Below are 12,289 nucleotides of genomic sequence, written 5' to 3'. Positions count from 1 at the left end.
GCATTCCAGGGGTTTTGGTGGAATGTTCCTTAAGATGGATGTGCGAGGACCTTGGAGGTGGAATACTTCCTGAAACCAACCTTTTAGGTTAACATTTGAAGATTTAAGGTGGAATATTCCTTTAAACCAACCTAAATTTCATGTTTGATCAAAGTGAGAAACCTCAATCCAGACTCCTCATAATGATGTTTGAGATTTATGCTGCTATTTGTTTAGTCCAGACTAAATGACAGAAATCCACAACGATGATTTTATTTCAGGACTCGGTTATTAAATGTCAAACAATCCATGTGACTCCAAAACTCACAGCTTTACAAACTCTAAGACTAACTCTCCACAAGGATCCAAAATAAGTTTGATTTTACATGAGAGCTTTAATTATTCTTCATCTACTTCCTGAAAAGTTTGGCCAGTAAAAAAGACAAGAACTAATATTGTCAGCTGAACTAAAGACAGACTTGGGATTTTTCTGCTCACATGTTGAGTTGTTGTAAACTTACTCTTTCAAATAAACTAGCCACCTAACCCCTGGAAAACAGCATCTGTCCTGTTTTTGTGTCGCTGCTCGGCGACCCGAGACAGCCGGTCATAAATGTTTTGCGAAGATCAGAATTTCCCCTCGTGGGATTAATAGAGGATATAAAACAAAACAAAAAAAAAAAAGGTGACAAAAATGTCATAGATTAGTATGTCGTCCAAAACGTGTCCAAAAACTTTATAGTTTAGTATGTCGTCCAAAATGTGACGAAATACGTCATGGTTTAGTATGTTGTGAAAAATATCACTAAAATCGTTGTAGTTCCAGTCTGTCGTCCAAAATGTGACAAAAAGTCATAGTTTAGTATGTCGTCCAAAATATCACTAAAATGTCATTAAAAATGTCATAGTTTAGTATTTCGTCCAAAATGTGGTCCACCCAAAATATCAGTAAAAATGTGGTAGTTTAGTATGTCGTCCAAAATGTGAAAAAAACGTCACAGTTTAGTATGTCGTCCAAAATGTGACAAAAACGTCATAGCTTAGTATGTTGTGAAAAATTCACTAAAGATCGTCGTAGTTCAGTCTGTCGTCCAAAATGTGACAAAAAGTCATAGTTTAGTATGTCGTCCAAAATATCACTAAAATGTCATAGTTTAGAATGTCGTCCAAAATGTGACAAAAATGTCATAGCTTGGTATGTAGTTCAAAATGTCACAAAAATGTCATACTTTAGTATGTCGTCAAAAAATCAACTAAAAACGTCATAGTTTAGTATGTCGTCCAACAATATCACTAAAAATGTCATATTTAGTATGTCGTCCAAAATGTGACCAAAAACGTCATAGTTTAGTATGTTGTGAAAAATATCACTAAAATCGTCGTAGTTCAGTCTGTCGTCCAAAATGTGACAAAAAGTCATAGTTTAGTATGTCGTCCAAATATCACTAAAATGTCATTAAAAATGTCATAGTTTAGTATTTCGTCCAAATGTGGTCCACCAAAATATCAGTAAAAATGTGGTAGTTTAGTATGTCGTCCAAAATGTGAAAAAAAGTCACAGTTTGTATGTCGTCCAAAATGTGACAAAAACGTCATAGTTTAGTATGTCGTCCAAAATGTGACAAAAGTCATAGTTTAGTATGTAGTCCAAAATATCACTAAAATGTCATTAAAATGTCATAGTTTAGTATTCGTCCAAAACTCACTAAAATGTTAGTTTAGTATGTCGTTCAAAATATCACCATAAATGTCATAATTTCGAATGTTGTGAAAAATATCACGAAAATCATTGTAGTTAGAATGTCGTCCAATGTGAAAAAACGTCATAGTTTAGTATATTGTCCAAAATGTGACAAAAATGTCACAGTTTAGTATTTCGTCAAAATTTAACTAAAATGTCATAGTTTAGTATGTCGGTCCAAAATGTGGTCCACCAAAAATATTCAGTAAAAATGTGGTAGTTTAGTATGTCGTCCAAAAATGTGAAAAAACGTCACAAGTTTAGTATGTCGTCCAAATGTGACAAAAACGTCATAGCTTAGTATGTAGTTCAAAATGTCACAAAAATGTCATACTTTAGTATGTCGTCCAAAAAAATCACTAAAAACGTCATAGTTTAGTATGTCGTCCAAAATATCACTAAAATGTCATTAAAAATGTCATAGTTTAGTATTCTCGTCCAAAACTCACTAAAAATGTCATAGTTTAGTATGTCGTTCAAAATATCAACCATAAATGTCATAATTTCGAATGTTGTGAAAAATATCACGAAAATCATTGTAGTTTAGAATGTCGTCCAAAATGTGAAAAAACGTCATAGTTTAGTATATCGTCCAAAATGTGACAAAAATGTCACAGTTTAGTATGTCGTCCAAAATGTTACTAAAAATGTCATAGTTTAGAATGTCGTCCAAAACTCACTAAAATGTCATAGTTTAGTATTTCGTCAAAAATTTCACTAAAAATGTCATAGTTTAGTATGTCGTCCAAAATGTGGTCCACCAAAATATAAGTAAAAATGTGGTAGTTTAGTAATGTCGTCCAAAATGTGAAAAAAACGTCACAGTTTAGTATGTCGTCCAAAATGTGACAAAAACGTCATAGCTTAGTATGTAGTTCAAAATGTCACAAAAGTCATACTTTAGTATGTCTCCAAAAAATCACTAAAAACGTCATAGTTTAGTATGTCGTCCAAAATATCACTAAAAATGTCATATTTAGTATGTCGTCCAAATGTGACCAAAAACGTCATAGTTTAGTATGTTGGTGAAAAATATCACTAAAATCGTCGGAGTTCAGTCTAGTCGTCCAAAATGTGACAAAAAGTCATAGTTTTAGTATGTCGTCCAAAATATCACTAAAATGTCATAGTTTAGAATGTCATCCAAAATGTGAAAAAACGTCACAGTTTAGTATGTCGTCCAAAATGTGACAAAAATATCATAGCTTAGTATGTAGTTCAAAATGTCACAAAAATGTCATACTTTAGTATGTCGTCCAAAAAATCACTAAAAACGTCATAGTTTAGTATGTTGTGAAAAATATCACTAAAATCGTCGTAGTTCAGTCTGTCGTCCAAAATGTGACAAAAAGTCATAGTTTAGTATGTCGTCCAAAATGTGAAAAAACGTCATAGTTTTAGTATATCGTCCAAAATGTGACAAAAATGTCACAGTTTAGTATGTCGTCCAAAATGTTGCTAAAAATGTCATAGTTTAGAATGTCGTCCAAAACTCACTAAAATGTCATAGTTTAGTATTTCGTCAAAAATTTCACTAAAAATGTCATAGTTTAGTATGTCGTCCAAAATGTGGGTCCACCAAATATCAGTAAAAATGTGGTAGTTTTCGTATGTCGTCCAAAATGTGAAAAAAAGTCACAGTTTAGTATGTCGTCCAAAATGTGACAAAAACGTCATAGTTTAGTATGTCGTCCAAAATGTGACAAAATGTCATAGTTTAGTATGTCGTCCAAAACTCACTAAAAATGTCATAGTTTAGTATGTCGTTCAAAATATCACCATAAATGTCATAATTTCGAATGTTGTGAAAAATATCACGAAAATCATTGTAGTTTAGAATGTCGTCCAAATGTGAAAAAACATCATAGTTTAGTATATCATTAAAAATGTGACAAAAATGTCACAGTTTAGTATGTCGTCCAAAACTCACTAAAATGTCATAGTTTAGTATTTCGTCAAAAATTTCACTAAAAATGTCATAGTTTAGTATGTCGTCCAAAATGTGGTCCACCAAAATATCAGTAAAAATGTGGTAGTTTAGTATGTCGTCCAAATGTGGTCCACCAAAATATCAGTAAAAATGTGGTAGTTTAGTATGTCGTCCAAAATGTGAAAAAAGTCACAGTTTAGTATGTCGTCCAAAATGTGACAAAAACGTCATAGTTTAGTATGTCGTCCAAAATGTGACAAAAAGTCATAGTTTAGTATGTCGTCCAAAATATCACTAAAAATGTCATATTTAGTATGTCGTCCAAAATGTGACCAAAAACGTCATAGTTTAGTATGTTGTGAAAAATATCACTAAAATCGTCGTAGTTCAGTCTGTCGTCCAAATGTGACAAAAGTCATAGTTTAGTATGTCGTCCAAAATATCACTAAAATGTCATTAAAAATGTCAGTTTAGTATTTCGTCCAAAATGTGGTCCACCAAATATCAGTAAAATGTGGTAGTTTAGTATGTCGTCCAAAATGTGAAAAAAGTCACAGTTTAGTATGTCGTCCAAAATGTGACAAAAACGTCATAGTTTAGTATGTCGTCCAAAATGTGACAAAAAGTCATAGTTTAGTATGTCGTCCAAAATATCACTAAAATGTCATTAAAAATGTCATAGTTTAGTATTTCGTCCAAACTCACTAAAATGTTAGTTTAGTATGTCGTTCAAAATATCACCATAAATGTCATAATTTCGAATGTTGTGAAAAATATCACGAAAATCATTGTAGTTTAGAATGTCGTCCAAAATGTGAAAAAAACGTCATAGTTTAGTATATCGTCCAAAATGTGACAAAAATGTCACAGTTTAGTATTTCGTCAAAAATTTAACTAAAATGTCATAGTTTAGTATGTCGTCCAAAATGTGGTCCACCAAATATCAGTAAAAATGTGGTAGTTTAGTATGTCGTCCAAAATGTGACAAAAAGTCATAGTTTAGTATGTCGTCCAAAATGTGACAAAAACGTCATAGCTTAGTAATGTAGTTCAAAATGTCACAAAAATGTCATACTTTAGTATGTCGTCCAAAAAATCACTAAAAACGTCATAGTTTAGTATGTCGTCCAAATATCACTAAAATGTCATATTTAGTATGTCGTCCAAAATGTGACCAAAAACGTCATAGTTTAGTATGTTGTGAAAAATATCACTAAATCGTCGTAGTTCAGTCTGTCGTCCAAAATGTGACAAAAAGTCATAGTTTAGTATGTCGTCCAAAATATCACTAAACTGTCATAATTTAGAATGTCGTCCAAAATGTGAAAAAAACGTCACAGTTTCGTATGTCGTACCAAAATGTGACAAAAATATCATAGCTTAGTATGTAGTTCAAAATGTCACAAAAATGTCATACTTTAGTATGTCGTCCAAAAATCACTAAAAAACGTCATAGTTTAGTATGTTGTGAAAAATATCACTAAAATCGTCGCTAGTTCAGTCTGTCGTCCAAATGTGACAAAAAGTCATAGTTTAGTATGTCGTCCAAAATATCACTAAAATGTCATTAAAAATGTCATAGTTTAGTATTTCGTCCAAAATGTCGTCCACGCAAAATATCAGTAAAAATGTGGTAGTTTAGTATGTTTGTCCAAAATGTTGAAAAAAAGTCACAGTTTAGTATGTCGTCCAAAAATGTGACAAAAACGTCATAGTTTAGTATGTCGTCCAAAATGTGACAAAATGTCATAGTTTAGTATGTCGTCCAAAATATCACTAAAATGTCATTAAAAATGTCATAGTTAGTATTTCGTCCAAAACTCACTAAAAATGTCAATAGTTTAGTATGTCGTTCAAAATATCACCATAAATGTCATAATTTCAGAATGTTGTGAAAAATATCACGAAAATCATTGTAGTTTAGAATGTCGTCCAAAATGTGAAAAAAACTCATTGTTAGTATATCGTCCAAAATGTGAGAAAAATGTCACAGTTTAGTAATGTCGTCCAAAATTGTTACTAAAAATGTCATAGTTTAGATGTCGTCCAAAATGTGACTAAAATGTCATAGGTTTAGTATGTCGTCCAAAACTCACTTAAAATGTCATAGGTTTAGTATTCGTCAAAAATTTCTCTAAAAATGTCATAGTTTAGTATGTCCGCCCAAAATGGTGGTCGCACCAAAATATCAGTAAAAATGTGGTAGTTAGGTATGTCGTCCAAATGTGAAAAAAACGTCACAGTTTAGTATGTCGTCCAAAATGTGACAAAAACGTCATAGCTTAGTATGTTTGTGAAAAATATCACTAAAATCGTCGTAGTTCAGTCTGTCGTCCAAAATGTGACAAAAAGTCATAGTGTAGTATGTCGTCCAAAATATCACTAAAATGTCATAGTTTAAGAATGTCGTCCAAAATGTGAAAAAAACGTCACAGTTTAGTATGTCTTCCCAAATGTGACAAAAAATGTCATAGCTTAGTATGTAGTTCAAAATGTCACAAAAATGTCATACTTTAGTATGTCGTCCAAAAAATCACTAAAAACGTCATAGTTTAGTATGTCGTCCAAAATATCACTAAAAATGTCATATTTAGTATGTTCGTCCAAAATGTGACCAAAACGTCATAGTTTAGTATGTTGTGAAAAATATCACTAAAAATCGTCGTAGTTCAGTCTGTCGTCCGAAATGTGACAAAAAGTCATAGTTTGTATGTCGTCCAAATATCACTAAAATGTCATTAAAAATGTCATAGTTTAGTATGTCGTCCCAAAATGTGGTTCCACCAAAATATCAGTAAAAATGTGGTAGTTTAGTATGTCGTCCAAAATGTGAAAAAAACGTCACAGTTTAGTATGTCGTCCAAAAAATCACTAAAAACGTCATAGTTTAGTATGTCGTCAAAATATCACTAAAATGTCATTAAAAATGTCATAGTTTTAGTATTTCGTCCAAAACTCACTAAAATGTCATAGTTTAGTATGTCGTTCAAATATCCCACTTAATGTCATAATTTCGAATGTTGTGAAAAATATCACGAAATCATTGTAGTTTAGAATGTCGTCCAAATGTGAAAAAAACGTCATAGTTTAGTATATCGTCCAAATGTGACAAAAATGTCACAGTTTAGTATGTCGTCCAAAAATGTTACTAAATGTCATGTTTAGATGTCGTCCAAACTCACTAAAATGTCATAGTTTTAGTATTTCGTCAAAAATTTCACTAAAAATGTCATAGTTAGTATGTCGTCCAAAATGTGGTCCACCAAAATATCAGTAAAAATGTGGTAGTTTAGTATGTCGTCCAAAATGTGAAAAACGTCAACAGTTTAGTATGTCGTCCAAAATGTGACAAAATGTCATAGCTTAGTATGTAGTTCAAAATGTCACAAAATGTCATACTTTAGTATGTCGTCCAAAAAATCACTAAATGTCATTAAAAATGTCATAGTTTAGTATTTCGTCCAAAACTCACTAAAAATGTTAGTTTAGTATGTCGTTCAAAATATCACCATAAATGTCATAATTTCGAATGTTGTGAAAATATCACGAAAAATCATTGATAGTTTAGAATGTCGTCCAAAATGTGAAAAAAACGTCATAGTTTAGTATATCGTCCAAAATGTGACAAAAATGTCACAGTTTAGTATTTCGTCAAAAATTTAACTAAAAATGTCATAGTTTAGTATGTCGTCCAAAATGTGTCCACCAAATATCAGTAAAAATGTGGTAGTTTAGTATGTCGTCCAAATGTGACAAAAAGTCATAGTTTCAGTATGTCGTCCAAGAATGTGACAAAACGTTACATAGCTTAGTATGTAGTTCAAAATGTCACAAAATGTCATACTTTAGTATGTCGTCCAAAAAATCACTAAAAACGTATAGTTTAGTATGTCGTCCCAAAATATCACTAAAATGTCATATTTAGTATGTCGTCCCAAAATGTGACCAAAAACGTCAAAGTTTAGTATGTTGTGAAAATATCACTAAATCGTCGTAGTTCAGTCTGTCGTCCAAAATGTGAAAAAGTCATAGTTTGTATGTCGTCCAATATCACTAAATGTCATTAAAAATGTCATAGTTTAGTATGTCGTCCAAAATGTGTCCACCAAAATATCAGTAAAATGTGGTAGTTTAGTATGTCGTCAAAATGTGAAAAAAACGTCACAGTTAGTATGTCGTCCAAAAAATCACTAAAAACGTCATAGTTTAGTATGTCGTCCAAAATATCACTAAAATGTCATTAAAAATGTCATAGTTTAGTATTTCGTCCAAAACTCACTAAAAATGTCATAGTTTAGTATGTCGTTCAAATATCACCATTAATGTCATAATTTCGAATGTTGTGAAAAATATCACGAAAATCATTGTAGTTTAGAATGTCGTCCAAAATGTGAAAAAAACGTCATAGTTTAGTATATCTCCAAATGTGACAAAAATGTCACAGTTTAGTATGTCGTCCAAAATGTTACTAAAAATGTCATAGTTTAGAATGTCGTCCAAAACTCACTAAATGTCATAGTTAGTATTTCGCAAAAATTTCACTAAAAATGTCATAGTTTAGTATGTCGTCCAAATGTGGTCCACCAAAATATCAGTAAAAATGTGGTAGTTTAGTATGTCGTCCAAAATGTGAAAAAACATCACAGTTTAGTATGTCGTCCAAAATGTGACAAAACGTCATAGCTTAGTAATGTAGTTCAAAATGTCACAAAATGTCTACTTTAGTATGTCGTCCAAGAATCACTAAAAACGCCATAGTTTAGTATGTCGTCAAAATATCACTAAAAATGTCATATTTAGTATGTCGTCCAAATGTGACCAAAACGTCATAGTTTAGTATGTTGGGAAAATATACTAAAAATCGTCGTAGTTCAGTCTGTCGTCCAAAATGTGAACAAAAAGTCCATAGTTTAGGTGATGTCGTCCCAAAATATCACTAAACTGTCATAGTTTAGAATGTCGGTCCAAAAGTCAAAAAACGTCACAGTTTGTATGTCGTCCAAAATGTGACAAAAATATCATAGCTTAGTGTAGTTCAAAATGTCACAAAAATGTCATACTTTAGTATGTCGTCCAAAAATCACTAAAACGTCATAGTTTAGTATGTTGTGAAAAATATCACTAAAATCGTCGTAGTTCAGTCTGTCGTCCAAAATGTGACAAAAAGTCATAGTTTAGTATGTCGTCTCAAAATATCACTAAATGTCATTAAAAATGTCATAGTTTAGTATTTCGTCCAAAATGTCGTCCACCAAAATATCAGTAAAAATGTGGTAGTTTAGTAATGTCGTCCAAAATGTGAAAAAAAGTCACAGTTTAGTATGTCGTCCAAAAATGTGACAAAACGTCATAGTTTAGTATGTCGTCCAAATGTGACAAAATGTCATAGTTTAGTATGTCGTCCAAAACTCACTAAAATGTCATAGTTTAGTATGTCGTTCAAAATATCACATAAATGTCATAATTTCGAATGTTGTGAAAAATATCACGAAAATCATTGGAGTTTAGAATGTCGTCCAAAATGTGAAAAACCATCATAGTTTTAGTATATCATTAAAAATGTGACAAAAATGTCACAGTTTAGTATGTCGTCACAAATGTTACTAAAAATGTCATAGTTTAGAATGTCGTCAAAATGTGACTAAAATGTCACAGTTTAGTATGTCGTCCAAAACTCACTAAAATGTCATAGTTTAGTATTTCGTCAAAAATTTCACTAAAAATGTCATAGTTTAGTATGTCGTCCAAAAATGTGTCCACACAAATATCAGTAAAAATGTGGTAGTTTAGTATGTCGTCCAAAATGTGAAAAAAACGTCACAGTTTAGTATGTCGTCCAAAATATCACTACAAACGTCATAGTTTAGTATGTCGTCCAAAATATCACTAAGAAATGTCATATTTAGTATGTCGTCCAAAATGTGACAAAAACGTCATAGTTTTAGTATGTTGTGAAATATCACTAAAATCGTCGTAGTTCAGTCTGTCGTCCAAAATGGTGACAAAAAGTCATAGTTTAGTATGTCGTCCAAATATCACTAAAATGTCATTAAAAATATCATAGTTTAGTATTTCGTCCAAAATGTCGTCCACCAAAATATCAGTAAAAATGTGGTAGTTTAGTATGTCGTCCAAAGTGAAAAAGTCACAGTTTAGTATGTCGTCCAAAATGTGACAAAAACGTCATAGTTTAGTATGTCGTCCAAAATGTGACAAATGTCATAGTTTAGTATGTCGTCCAAAACTCACTAAAAATGTCATAGTTTAGTATGTCGTTCAAAAATATCACCATAAATGTCATAATTTCGAATGTTGTGGAAAAATATCACGAAAATCATTGGATTTAGAATGTCGTCCAAAATGTGAAAAAACATCATAGTTTAGTATATCGTTAAAAATGTGACAAAAATGTCACAGTTTAGTATGTCGTCCAAAATGTTACTAAAATGTCATAGTTTAGAATGTCGTCCAAAATGTGACTAAAATGTCACAGTTTAGTATGTCGTCCAAAACTCACTAAAATGTCATAGTTTAGTATTTCGTCAAAATTTCACTAAAAATGTCATAGTTTAGTATGTCGTCCAAATGTGGTCGACCAAAAATATCAGTAAAAATGTGGTAGTTTAGTATGTCGTCCAAAATGTGAAAAAAAGTCACAGTTTAGTATGTCGTCCAAAATATCACTACAAACGTCATAGTTTAGTATGTCGTCCAAAATATCACTAAAAATGTCATATTTAGTATGTCGTCCAAAATGTGACCAAAACGTCATAGTTTAGTATGTTGTGAAAAATATCACTAAATCGTCGTAGTTCAGTCTGTCGTCCAAAATGTGACAAAAGTCATAGTTTAGTATGTCGTCCAAAATATTCACTAGAAATGTCATAGTCTAGAATGTCGTCAAAAATGTGAAAAAAACGTCACAGTTTAGTAATGTCGTCCAAAATGTGACAAAATGTCATAGCTTAGTATGTAGTTCAAAATGTCACAAAATGTCATATTTAGTATGTCGTCCCAGATGTGACCCAAAACGTCATAGTTTAGTATGTTGTGAAAAATATCACTAAATCGTCGTAGTTCAGTCTGTCATCCCAAAATGTGAACAAAAAGTCATAGTTTAGTATGTCGTGCAAAAATATCACTAAAATGTCATTAAAATGTCATAGTTTAGTATTTCCGTCCAAAATGTGGTCCACCAAAATATCAGTAAAAATGTGGTAGTTTAGTATGTCGTCCAAAATGTGAAAAAACGTCACAGTTTAGTATGTCGTCCAAAATGTGACAAAAATGTCATAGCTTAGTATGTAGTTCAAAATGTCACAAAAATGTCATACTTTAGTATGTCGTCCAAAAAATCACTAAAATGTCATTAAAAATGTCATAGTTTAGTATTTCGTCCAAACTCACTAAAAATGTTAGTTAGTATGTCGTTCAAAATATCACCATAAATGTCATAATTTCGAATGTTGTGAAAAATATCACGAAAATCATTGTAGTTTAGAATGTCGTCCAAAATGTGAAAAAAAACGTCATAGTTAAGTATATCGTCCAAAATGTGAAAAAAAGTCACAGTTTAGTATGTCGTCCAAAATGTGACAAAAAACGTCATAGTTTAGTATGTCGTCCAAAATATCACTAAATGTCATAGTTAGTATTTCGTCCAAAACTCACTAAAAATGTCATAGTTTAGTATGTCATTCAAAATATCACCATAAATGTCATAATTTCGAATGTTGTGAAAAATATCACGAAAATCATTGTAGTTTAGAATGTCGTCAAAATGTGAAAAACGTCATAGTTTAGTATATCGTCCAAATGTGACAAAAATGTCATAGTTTTAGTATGTCGTCCAAAATGTTACTAAAAATGTCATAGTTTAGAATGTCGTCCAAAATGTGACTAAAATGTCATAGTTTAGTATGTCGTCCAAAACTCACTAAAATGTCATAGTTTAGTATTTCGTCCAAAACTCACTAAAATGTCATAGTTTAGTATTTCGTCAAAAATGTGGTCCACCAAAATATCACTAAAAATGTGGTAGTTTAGTATGTCGTCCAAAATGTGAAAAAAGTCACAGTTTAGTATGTCGTCCAAAATGTGACAAAAACGTCATAGTTTAGTATGTCGTCCAAAATGTGACAAAATGTCATAGTTTAGTATGTCGTCCAAAACTCACTAAAAATGTCATAGTTTAGTATGTCGTTCAAATATCACCATAAATGTCATAATTTCGAATGTTGTGAAAAATATCACGAAAATCATTGGAGTTTAGAATGTCGTCCAAAATGTGAAAAACCATCATAGTTTAGTATATCATTAAAATGTGACAAAATGTCACAGTTTAGTATGTCGTCCAAAATGTTACTAAAATGTCATAGTTTAGAATGTCGTCCAAATGTGACTAAAATGTCACAGTTTAGTATGTCGTCCAAAACTCACTAAAATGTCATAGTTTAGTATTTCGTCAAAAATTTCACTAAAAATGTCATAGTTTAGTATGTCGTCCAAAATGTGGTCCACCAAAATATCAGTAAAAATGTGGTAGTTTAGTATGTCGTCCAAAATGTGAAAAAAACGTCACAGTTTAGTATGTCGTCCAAAAAATCACTACAAACGTCATAGTTTAGTATGTCGTCCAA

The sequence above is a fragment of the Acanthochromis polyacanthus genome, chromosome 5 (assembly GCF_021347895.1).
Source record: "Acanthochromis polyacanthus isolate Apoly-LR-REF ecotype Palm Island chromosome 5, KAUST_Apoly_ChrSc, whole genome shotgun sequence".
Classification (NCBI taxonomy): domain Eukaryota; kingdom Metazoa; phylum Chordata; class Actinopteri; family Pomacentridae; genus Acanthochromis; species Acanthochromis polyacanthus.
This window is presented reverse-complemented; position numbering follows the sequence as displayed.